We start from the raw sequence: 13,182 nt of genomic DNA on the forward strand, positions 1-13,182 counted from the left end.
TCAGACCTTTAAATGCTCCTCTTAATTTTGAGATCTTTTCATGCTCCTCATTTTTTCACAACATTTCAAGCTCCTCGTATTTTTCACAGAGTTTCATGCTCCTCATATTTTTCATACCCTTTCATGCTCTTCATATTTTTCACACATTTTCATGCTCCTCGTATTTTACACACCTTTTCATGCTCCTCGTATATTTCACAGCTTTCATGCTCCTCGTATTTTTAAGAGGTTTTCATACTCCTCATAATTTTCACACCTTTTCATGCTCTTCATATTTTTCAGACCTTTTCATGCTTTTTATATTTTTCACAGCTTTTCATGCTCTTCATGTTTTTCACATCTTTTCATGCTCCTAGTATTTTTCACACCTTTTCATGCTCCACATATTTTTCAGACCTTTTCATGCTCTTCGCATTTTTAAGACGTTTTCATACTCCTCATAATTTTCACTCCTTTTCATGCTCTTCATATTTTTCACACTGTTTCACGCTCGTCATATGTTTCATACAGATTCATGCTCCTCATATTTTTCACACCTTTAGATGCTCCTCATATTTTTGACACCTTTTCATGCTCTTCATATTTTTTACACCTTTTCATGCTCCTCATATTTTTCACACCTTTTCAAGCTCTTCATATTTTTCACACCGTTTCATGCTCCTCATATTTTTTATACAAATTCATGCTCCTCTTATTTTTCAAACTTTACATGCTACTCATATTTTTGACACGTTTTCATGCTCTACATATTTTTCAGAGCTTCTCATGCTCGTCGTATTTTTCAGACATCTTCATGCTCCTCGTATTTTTCAGACCTCTTCATGCTCCTCGTATTTTCACATCTTTACATGCTCTTCGTGTTTTTCACACCCTTTCAGGCTCGTCGTATTTTTCACAGCTTTTCATGCTCTTCATATTTTTGACACTTTTTCATGGTTTTCATAATTTTCAGACCTTTTCATGCTCTTGATATTTTTCACAGCTTTCCATGCTCTTTGTGTTTTCACTCCATTTCATGATCTCGTGTTTTTCAGAGTGTTTCATACTCCTCATATTTTTCACACCTTTTCATGCTCTTCATATTTTTCACACCATTTCATCCTCCTCTCATTTTTCATACAGTTACATGCTCCTCACATTTTTCACACCTTTACATGCTTCTCATATTTTCGACAGCTTTTAATGCTCCTCATATTTTTGACACCTTATCATGCTTTTCATATATTTCAGACCTTTTCTTGCTCTTGATATTTTTCACAACTTTACATGCTCTTCGTATTTGTCACACCTTTTCAAGATCTTCGTATTTTTCACATCTTTTCATGCTCTTCATATTTTTGAGACGGTTTCATGCTCTTCATATTTTACACACCTTTTCATTCTCCTCATATTTTTGACATCTTTTCATGCTCCACATATTTTTCACACCTTTTGATGCTCTTCATATTTTTCACACCGTTTCATCCTCCTCTAATTTTTCATAGAGTTTCATGCTCCTCATATTTTTCACACCTTTACATGCTTCTCATATTTTCGACACCTTTTAATGCTCCTCATATTTTTGACACCTTAACATGCTCTTCATATTTTTCAGACCTTTTCATGCTTTTGATAATTTTCACACCTTTTCCTGCTCTTCGTATTTTTCACACTTTTTCATGCTCCTTATATTTTTCAGACCTTTTCATGCTCCTCGAATATTTCACACCTTTTCATGCTCCTCGTATTTTTCAGACCTTTAAATGCTCCTCTTAATTTTCAGATCTTTTCATGCTCGTCATTTTTTCACACCATTTCATGGTCCTCGTATTTTTCACACCATTTCATGCTCCTCATATTTTTCATACCCTTTCATGCTCTTCATTTTTTTCACACATTTTCATGCTCCTCGTATATTCCACACCTTTTCATGCTCCTCGTATTTTTCACAACATTACATGCTCTTCATATTTTTCAGACCTTTTCATGATCCTCATATTTTTCATACAGATTCATGCTCCTCATTTGTTTCACACCTTTACATGCTCCTCATATTTTTGACACATTTTCATGCTCTTCATGTTTTTCACACCTTTTCATGCTCCACATATTTTTGACACATTTTCATGCTCTTCATATTTTTCACACCTTTTGATGCTCCTCATACTTTTGACAGCTTTTCATGCTCTTCTTATTTTTCAGACCTTTTCATGCTCCTCGTATTTTTCACAATTTTTCATGCTCTTTGTGTTTTTCACACCTTTTCAGGCTCTTCGTATTTTTCACACCTTTTCATGATCTTCGTATTTTTCACACCTTTTCATGCTCTTCTTATTTTTCAGACCTTTTCATGTTCTTGATATTTGTCTCAGCTTTTCAGGCTCTTCCTTTATTTCACACCGTTTCATGCTCCTCATATTTTTGGCAGCTTTTCATGCTCCTCATATTTTTCAGACCGTTTCATGCTCCTCATATATTTGAGACCGTTTCATGCTCCTGATATTTTTCACACCTTTTCATGCTCTTCATATTTTTCAGACCTTTTCATGCTCTTCATATTTTTCAGACCTTTTCATGCTCTTCGTATTCTTCACACCTTTTCATGCTCCTCGTATTTTTCACACCTTTTCATTCTCCTCATATTTCTCAGATCATTTCATGCTCCTCGTAATTCTCAGACCTTTTCGAGCTCCTCATATTTTTCAGGCCTTTTCATGCTCCTCATATTTCTCAGACCTTTTCATGCTCCTCGTATTTTTCACACCTTTTCATTCTCCTCGTATTTCTCAGATCATTTCATGCTCCTCGTAATTCTCAGACCTTTTCTAGCTCCTCATATTTTTCAGGCCTTTTCATGCTCCTCATATTTCTCAGACCTTTTCATGCTCCTCGTATTTTTCACACCTTTTCATTCTCCTTGTATTTCTCAGCTCATTTCATGCTCCTCGTAATTCTCAGACCTTTTCTAGCTCCTCATATTTTTCAGGCCTTTTCATGCTCCTCATATTTCTCAGACCTTTTCATGCTCCTCACATTTTTCACTCCTTTTCATGCTCCCGTATTTTTCACACTTTTTCGTTGTCCCCATATATTTCAGACCATTTCGTGCTCTTCATATTTTTCACACCTTTTCAGGCCCTTCATGTTTTTCAGACCTTTTCATGCTCCTCATATATTTCAGACCATTTCATGCTCCTTGTATTTTTTCACACCTTTCCATGCTCCTCGTATTTTTCACACCTTTTCATGCTCCTTGTATTTTTCAGACCTTTTTATGCTCCTCCAGTTTCTCAGACCTTTTCATGCTCCTCACATTTTGCACTCCTTTTCATGCTCCCGTATTTTTCAAACTTTTTCGTTGTCGTCATATATTTCAGACCTTTTCGTGCTCTTCATATTTTTCACACCTTTTCAGGCCCTTCATGTTTTCCAGACCTTTTCATGCTCCTCATATACTTCAGACCATTTCATGCTCCTCGTATTTTTCACACCTTTTCATTTTCCTCGGATTTTTCACACCTTTTCATGCTCTTCATATTTTTCACACCTTTTCAGGCTCTTAATATTTTTCAGAACTTTTCTAGCTTCTCATATTTTTCAGACCTTTTCATGCTCTTCGTATTTTTCAGACCTTTTCATGCTTCTCGTGTTTTTTATACCTTTTCATGCACCGCGTATTTTTCAAACCATTTCATGCTCCTCGTATTTGTCAGACATTTTCATTCTCCTCGTATTTCTCCGACCTTTTCATACTCCTCGTATTTTTCAGACCTTTACATGCTCCTCGTGTTTTTCAGATCTTTTCTTCCTCTTCATATTTTTCAGACCTTTTCATGCTCTTCGTATTTTTCACACCTTTTCATGCTCCTCGTATTTTTCACACCTTTTCATGCTTCTTGTGTTATTCACACCTTTTCATGCTCCGCGTATTTTCCACAATTTTCCGTGCTCCTCCTATTTTCCACACGTTTTCGGGCTCTTCGTATTTTTCACACCTTTTCCTGATCCATGTATTTTTCACACCTTTTCGTGGTCCTCATATATTTCAGACCTTTTCATGTTCTTCATATATTTCAGACCTTTTCATGCTCTTCATATTTTTCACACCTTTTCAGGCCCTTCATGTTTTTCAGAATTTTCATTCTCCTCATATTTATCAGACCATTTCATGCTCCTCGTATTGTTCACACCTTTTCATGCACCTCGTATTTTTCACACCTCTTCCTGCTCCTAGTATTTTTCACACCTTTTCATGCTCCTCGTATTTTTCACACCTTTTCATGCTCCTCGTATTTTTCACACCATTTCATGATGTTCATATTTTTCACACCATTTCCTGCTCTTTGAATTTTTCACACCTTTTCCTGCTCCTCGAATTTTTCACACCTTTTCCTGCTCCTCATATTTTTCACACCTTTTCATGCTCTTCATATTTTTCACACCTTTTCATGCTCCTCGTATTTTTCACACCTTTTCAAGCTCCTCATATTTTTCACACCTTTTCATGCTCCTCGTATTTTTCACACCTTTTCATGCTCCTCGTATTTTTCATACCTCGTCACGCTCCTCGTATTTTTCACACCTTTTCATGCTCCTTGTATTTTTCACACCTTTTCCTGCTCTTCAAGTTTTTCATACCTTGTCATGCTCCTCGTATCTTTCACATGTTTACATGCTCCTCCTATTTTTAACACCTTTTCATGCTCTTCCTATTTTTCACACCTTTTCATCCTCCTCGTATTTTTCACAACTTTTCATGCTCCTCGTATTTTTCACAACTTTTCTTGCTCTTCGAATTTTTCACACCTTGTCATGCTCTACGAATATTTCACACCTTTTCCAGCTCTTCGAATTTTTCACACCTTTTCATGCTCCTCGTATTTTTCACACCATTTCATGTTCCTCGAATTTTTCACACCTTTTCATGCTCCTCGCATTTTTCACACCATTTCATGTTCCTCGAATTTTTCACACCTTTTCATGCTCCTCGCATTTTTCACACCTTTTCATGCTCCTCACATTTTTCACACCTTTTCATGCTCTCGTATTTTTCAGACATTTTAATGCTCCTCGTACTTTTCACACCTTTTCATGTTCCTAGTATTTTTCACACCTTTTCATGCTCCTGGTATTTTTCACAATTTTTCATGCTCTTTGAATTTTTCATACCTTTTCATGCTCTTCATATTCCTCAGACCTTTTCATGCTCTTGATATTTTTCACACCTTTTCATGCCCTTCGTGTTTTTCATATCTTTCATGCTCTTGATATTTTTCACACCTTTTCATGCTCTTCATATTTTTCATACTTTTTCATGCTCTTGATATTTTTCACACCATTGCATGCCCTTCGTGTTTTTCACACATTTCATGCTCTTCATATTTTTTACACCTTTTCATGCTCCTCATATTTTTCACACCTTTACATGCTCTTCATATTTTTCAGACCTTTTCATGCTCCTTGTATATTTCACACCTTTTCATGCTCCTCGTATTTTTCAGAGCTTTTCTTGCTCCTCGTAGTCTTCAGACCATTAAATGCTCCTCTTAATTTTCAGATCTTTTCATGCTCCTCATTTTTTCACAAGATTTCATGCTCCTCTTATTTTTCACACATTTTCATGCTCCTCGTATTTTACACACCTTTTCATGCTCCCGGTATATTTCACACCTTTTCATGCTCCTCGTATTTTTAAGACGTTTTCATACTCCTAATAATTTTCACACCTTTTCATGGTCTTCATATTTTTCACACCCTTTCATGCTCCTCACATTTTTCCTACAGATTCATGCTCCTCGTATGTTACACACCTTTTCATGCTCCCGGTATATTTCACACCTTTTCATTCTCCTCATATTTTTGACACCTGTTCATGCTCTACATATTTTTCAGACCTTTTCATGCGCCTCATATTCTTAAGACGTTTTCATGCTCCTCGTATTTTTCAGACCTTTTCATGCTCCTCGTACTTTTCACACTTTTTCATGCTATTCATATTTTTCACACCTTTTCATGCTCCTCGTATTTTTCACAATTTTTCATCCTCCTCGTATTTTTCAGACCTTTTCATGATCCTCGTATTTTTGAGAGTTTTTCATGCTCTTCATATTTTTCACACCATTTCATGCTCCGCATATTTTTCATACAGATTCATGCTCCTCATATTTTTCACACCTTTACATGTTTCTCATATTTTTGACACCTTTTCATACTCTTCATATTTTTCAGACCTTTTCATGTTTCTCGTATTTTTGAGACCTTTTCTGCTCCTTGTATTTTTCAGACATTTTCATGCTCTTCATATTTTTCACACCGTTTCATGCTCCTCATATTTTTTAGACAGTTTCATGCTCCTCGTATTTTTCAGACCTTTTCATGATCCTCGTATTTTTGAGACCTTTTCATGCTCCTCATATTTTTGAGACCTTTTCCTGCCCCTCGTTTTTTTCAGACCTTATCATGCTGCTCGTATTTTTCAGACATTTTCATGCTCCTCGTATTTTTGAGACCTTTTCATGCTCCTCGTATTTTTGAGACTTTTTCATGCTCTTCATATTTTTCACACTGTTTCATGCTCCTCATATTTTTCATACTGTTTCATACTCCTCATATTTTCACACCTTTATATGCTCCTCATATTTTTCTGAACTTTTCATGCTCTTCCTGTTTTTCACACCTTTTCTTGCTCTTCATATTTTCCACACATTTTCATGCTCTGCATATTTTTCATACCTTTTCATGCTCTTCATTTTTTTCACACCATTTAATGCTCCTCATATTTTGACCGCCTTTCATGCACCTCATATATTTCAGACCGTTTCATGCTCTTCATATTTTTCAGACCATTTCATGCTTTTCATATTTTTCACAACTTTTCATGTTCCTCATATTTTTCATACAGATTCATGCTCCTCTTATTTTTCACACCTTTTCCTGCTACTCATATTTTGACACCTTTTCATGCTCTTCATATTTTTGACACCTTTTCAGCTCCTCGTATTTTTCACACCTTTTCATGCTCTTCATATTTTTCACACCGTTTCATCCTCCTCTACTTTTTCATTCAGTTTCATGCTCCTCATATTATTCACACCTTTACATGCTTCTCATATTTTCGACAGCTTTTAATGCTCTTCATATTTTGACACCTTTTCATGCTCCCCATATTTTTGACACTTTTTCATGCTCTACATATTTTTCAGACCTTTTCATGCTCATCGTATTTTTCAGACGTCTTCAGGTTCCTCGTATTTTTCAGAACTTTTCATGCTCCTCGTATTTTTCACAACGTTACATGCTCTTCGTATTTGTCACACATTTTCACGCTCTTCGTATTTTTCACACCTTTTCATGCTCTTCGTGTTTTTCACACCTTTTCATGCTCTTCGTATTTTTCACACCTTTTCATGCTCTTCATATTTTTGGCACGTTTTCATGCTTTTCATATTTTTCAGACCTTTTCATGCTCTTGATATTTTTCACAGCTTTCCACGCTCTTCGTGTTGTTCACTCCATTTCATGATCTCGTGTTTTTCAAAATGTTTCATGCTCCTCATATTTTTCACACCTTTTGATGCTCTTCATATTTTTCACACCGTTTCATCCTCCTCTAATTTTTCATAGAGTTTCATGCTCCTCATATTTTTCACACCTTTACATGCTTCTCATATTTTCGACACCTTTTAATGCTCCTCATATTTTTGACACCTTAACATGCTCTTTATATTTTTCAGACCTTTTCATGCTTTTGATAATTTTCACACCTTTTCCTGCTCTTCGTATTTTTCACACTTTTTCATGCTCCTTATATTTTTCAGACCTTTTCATGCTCCTCGAATATTTCACACCTTTTCATGCTCCTCGTATTTTTCAGACCTTTAAATGCTCCTCTTAATTTTCAGATCTTTTCATGCTCGTTATTTTTTCACACCATTTCATGGTCCTCGTATTTTTCACACCATTTCATGCTCCTCATATTTTTCATACCCTTTCATGCTCTTCATTTTTTTCACACATTTTCATGCTCCTCGTATATTTCACACCTTTTCAAGCTCCTCGTATTTTTCACAACATTACATGCTCTTCATATTTTTCAGACCTTTTCATGATCCTCATATTTTTCATACAGATTCATGCTCCTCATTTGTTTCACACCTTTACATGCTCCTCATATTTTTGACACATTTTCATGCTCTTCATGTTTTTCACACCTTTTCATGCTCCACATATTTTTGACACCTTTTCATGCTCTTCATATTTTTCACACCTTTTGATGCTCTTCATACTTTTGACAGCTTTTCATGCTCTTCTTATTTTTCAGACCTTTTCATGCTCCTCGTATTTTTCACAATTTTTCATGCTCTTTGTGTTTTTCACACCTTTTCAGGCTCTTCGTATTTTTCACACCTTTTCATGATCTTCGTATTTTTCACACCTTTTCATGCTCTTCTTATTTTTCAGACCTTTTCATGTTCTTCATATTTGTCTCAGCTTTTCAGGCTCTTCGTTTATTTCACACCGTTTCATGCTCCTCATATTTTTGGCAGCTTTTCATGCTCCTCATATTTTTCAGACCGTTTCATGCTCCTCATATATTTGAGACCGTTTCATGCTCCTGATATTTTTCACACCTTTTCATGCTCATCATATTTTTCAGACCTTTTCATGCTCCTCGTATATTTCAGAGCTTTTCATGCTCCTCGTATTTTTCGGACCTTTTCATGCTCCTTGTATTTTTTCAGACCTCTTCATGCTCGTCGTATGTTTCACACCTTTTCATGCTCCTCGTATTTTTCAGACCTTTTCATGCTCCTCGTATTTTTCACACTTTTTCATGCTCTTTGTGTTTTTCACACCTTTTCATGCTCTTCGTATTTTTCACACCTTTTCATGATCTTCGTATTTTTCACACCTTTTCATGCTCTTCTTATTTTTCAGACCTTTTCATGTTCTTGATATTTGTCTCAGCTTTTCAGGCTCTTCCTTTATTTCACACCGTTTCATGCTCCTCATATTTTTGGCAGCTTTTCATGCTCCTCATATTTTTCAGACCGTTTCATGCTCCTCATATATTTGAGACCGTTTCATGCTCCTGATATTTTTCACACCTTTTCATGCTCTTCATATTTTTCAGACCTTTTCATGCTCTTCATATTTTTCAGACCTTTTCATGCTCTTCGTATTCTTCACACCTTTTCATGCTCCTCGTATTTTTCACACCTTTTCATTCTCCTCATATTTCTCAGATCATTTCATGCTCCTCGTAATTCTCAGACTTTTTCTAGCTCCTCATATTTTTCAGGCCTTTTCATGCTCCTCATATTTCTCAGACCTTTTCATGCTCCTCGTATTTTTCACACCTTTTCATTCTCCTCGTATTTCTCAGATCATTTCATGCTCCTCGTAATTCTCAGACCTTTTCTAGCTCCTCATATTTTTCAGGCCTTTTCATGCTCCTCATATTTCTCAGACCTTTTCATGCTCCTCGTATTTTTCACACCTTTTCATTCTCCTTGTATTTCTCAGATCATTTCATGCTCCTCGTAATTCTCAGACCTTTTCTAGCTCCTCATATTTTTCAGGCCTTTTCATGCTCCTCATATTTCTCAGACCTTTTCATGCTCCTCACATTTTTCACTCCTTTTCATGCTCCCGTATTTTTCACACTTTTTCGTTGTCCTCATATATTTCAGACCATTTCGTGCTCTTCATATTTTTCACACCTTTTCAGGCCCTTCATGTTTTTCAGACCTTTTCATGCTCCTCATATATTTCAGACCATTTCATGCTCCTTGTATTTTTTCACACCTTTCCATGCTCCTCGTATTTTTCACACCTTTTCATGCTCCTTGTATTTTTCAGACCTTTTTATGCTCCTCCAGTTTCTCAGACCTTTTCATGCTCCTCACATTTTTCACTCCTTTTCATGCTCCCGTATTTTTCAAACTTTTTCGTTGTCGTCATATATTTCAGACCTTTTCGTGCTCTTCATATTTTTCACACCTTTTCAGGCCCTTCATGTTTTTCAGACCTTTTCATGCTCCTCATATACTTCAGACCATTTCATGCTCCTCGTATTTTTCACACCTTTTCATTTTCCTCGGATTTTTCACACCTTTTCATGCTCTTCATATTTTTCACCCCTTTTCAGGCTCTTAATATTTTTCAGAACTTTTCTAGCTTCTCATATTTTTCAGACCTTTTCATGCTCTTCGTATTTTTCAGACCTTTTCATGCTTCTCGTGTTTTTTATACCTTTTCATGCACCGCGTATTTTTCAAACCATTTCATTCTCCTCGTATTTGTCAGACATTTTCATTCTCCTCGTATTTCTCCGACCTTTTCATACTCCTCGTATTTTTCAGACCTTTACATGCTCCTCGTGTTTTTCAGATCTTTTCTTCCTCTTCATATTTTTCAGACCTTTTCATGCTCTTCGTATTTTTCACACCTTTTCATGCTCCTCGTATTTTTCACACCTTTTCATGCTTCTTGTGTTGTTCACACCTTTTCATGCTCCGCGTATTTTCCACAATTTTCCGTGCTCCTCCTATTTTCCACACGTTTTCGGGCTCTTCATATTTTTCACACCTTTTCCTGATCCATGTATTTTTCACACCTTTTCGTGGTCCTCATATATTTCAGACCTTTTCATGTTCTTCATATATTTCAGACCTTTTCATGCTCTTCATATTTTTCACACCTTTTCAGGCCCTTCATGTTTTTCAGAATTTTCATTCTCCTCATATTTATCAGACCATTTCATGCTCCTCGTATTGTTCACACCTTTTCATGCACCTCGTATTTTTCACACCTCTTCCTGCTCCTAGTATTTTTCACACCTTTTCATGCTCCTCGTATTTTTCACACCTTTTCATGCTCCTCGTATTTTTCACACCATTTCATGATGTTCATATTTTTCACACCATTTCCTGCTCTTTGAATTTTTCACACCTTTTCCTGCTCCTCGAATTTTTCACACCTTTTCCTGCTCCTCATATTTTTCACACCTTTTCATGCTCTTCATATTTTTCACACCTTTTCATGCTCCTCGTATTTTTCACACCTTTTCATGCTCCTCGTATTTTTCACACCTTTTCATGCTCCTCGTATTTTTCACACCTTTTCATGCTCCTCGTATTTTTCATACCTCGTCACGCTCCTCGTATTTTTCACACCTTTTCCTGCTCCTTGTATTTTTCACACCTTTTCCTGCTCTTCAAGTTTTTCATACCTTGTCATGCTCCTCGTATCTTTCACATGTTTACATGCTCCTCCTATTTTTGACACCTTTTCATGCTCTTCCTATTTTTCACACCTTTTCATCCTCCTCGTATTTTTCACAACTTTTCTTGCTCTTCGAATTTTTCACACCTTGTCATGCTCTACGAATATTTCACACCTTTTCCAGCTCTTCGAATTTTTCACACCTTTTCATGCTCCTCGTATTTTTCACACCTTTTCATGTTCCTCGAATTTTTCACACCTTTTCATGCTCCTCGCATTTTTCACACCTTTTCATGCTCCTCACATTTTTCACACCTTTTCATGCTCTCGTATTTTTCAGACATTTTAATGCTCCTCGTACTTTTCACACCTTTTCATGTTCCTAGTATTTTTCACACCTTTTCATGCTCCTGGTATTTTTCACAATTTTTCATGCTCTTTGAATTTTTCATACCTTTTCATGCTCTTCATATTCCTCACACCTTTTCATGCTCTTGATATTTTTCACACCTTTTCATGCCCTTCGTGTTTTTCATATCTTTCATGCTCTTGATATTTTTCACACCTTTTCATGCTCTTCATATTTTTCATACTTTTTCATGCTCTTGATATTTTTCACACCATTGCATGCCCTTCGTGTTTTTCACACGTTTCATGCTCTTCATATTTTTTACACCTTTTCATGCTCCTCATATTTTTCACACCTTTTCATGCTCTTCATATTTTTCAGACCTTTTCATGCTCCTTGTATATTTCACACCTTTTCATGCTCCTCGTATTTTTCAGAGCTTTTCTTGCTCCTCGTAGTCTTCAGACCATTAAATGCTCCTCTTAATTTTCAGATCTTTTCATGCTCCTCATTTTTTCACAACATTTCATGCTCCTCTTATTTTTCACACATTTTCATGCTCCTCGTATTTTACACACCTTTTCATGCTCCCGGTATATTTCACACCTTTTCATGCTCCTCGTATTTTTAAGACGTTTTCATACTCCTAATAATTTTCACACCTTTTCATGGTCTTCATATTTTTCACACCCTTTCATGCTCCTCATATTTTTCCTACAGATTCATGCTCCTCGTATGTTACACACCTTTTCATGCTCCCGGTATATTTCACACCTTTTCATTCTCCTCATATTTTTGACACCTGTTCATGCTCTACATATTTTTCAGACCTTTTCATGCGCCTCATATTCTTAAGACGTTTTCATGCTCCTCGTATTTTTCAGACCTTTTCATGCTCCTCGTACTTTTCACACTTTTTCATGCTATTCATATTTTTCACACCTTTTCATGCTCCTCGTATTTTTCACAATTTTTCATGCTCCTCGTATTTTTCAGACCTTTTCATGATCCTCGTATTTTTGAGAGTTTTTCATGCTCTTCATATTTTTCACACCATTTCATGCTCCGCATATTTTTCATACAGATTCATGCTCCTCATGTTTTTCACACCTTTACATGCTTCTCATATTTTTGACACCTTTTCATACTCTTCATATTTTTCAGACCTTTTCATGCTCCTTGTATTTTTCAGACATTTTCATGCTCTTCATATTTTTCACACCGTTTCATGCTCCTCATATTCTTTAGACAGTTTCATGCTCCTCGTATTTTTCAGACCTTTTCATGATCCTCGTATTTTTGAGACCTTTTCATGCTCCTCGTATTTTTGAGACCTTTTCCTGCCCCTCGTTTTTTTCAGACCTTTTCATGCTGCTCCTATTTTTCAGACATTTTCATGCTCCTCGTATTTTTGAGACCTTTTCATGCTCCTCGTATTTTTGAGACTTTTTCATGCTCCTCATATTTTTCATACTGTTTCATACTCCTCATATTTTCACACCTTTATATGCTCCTCATTTTTTTCTGAACTTTTCATGCTCTTCCTGTTTTTCACACCTTTTCTTGCTCTTCATATTTTCCACACATTTTCATGCTCTGCATATTTTTCATACCTTTTCATGCTCTTC

Source organism: Cervus canadensis, chromosome 14 (assembly GCF_019320065.1).
Source record: "Cervus canadensis isolate Bull #8, Minnesota chromosome 14, ASM1932006v1, whole genome shotgun sequence".
NCBI lineage: Eukaryota > Metazoa > Chordata > Mammalia > Artiodactyla > Cervidae > Cervus > Cervus canadensis.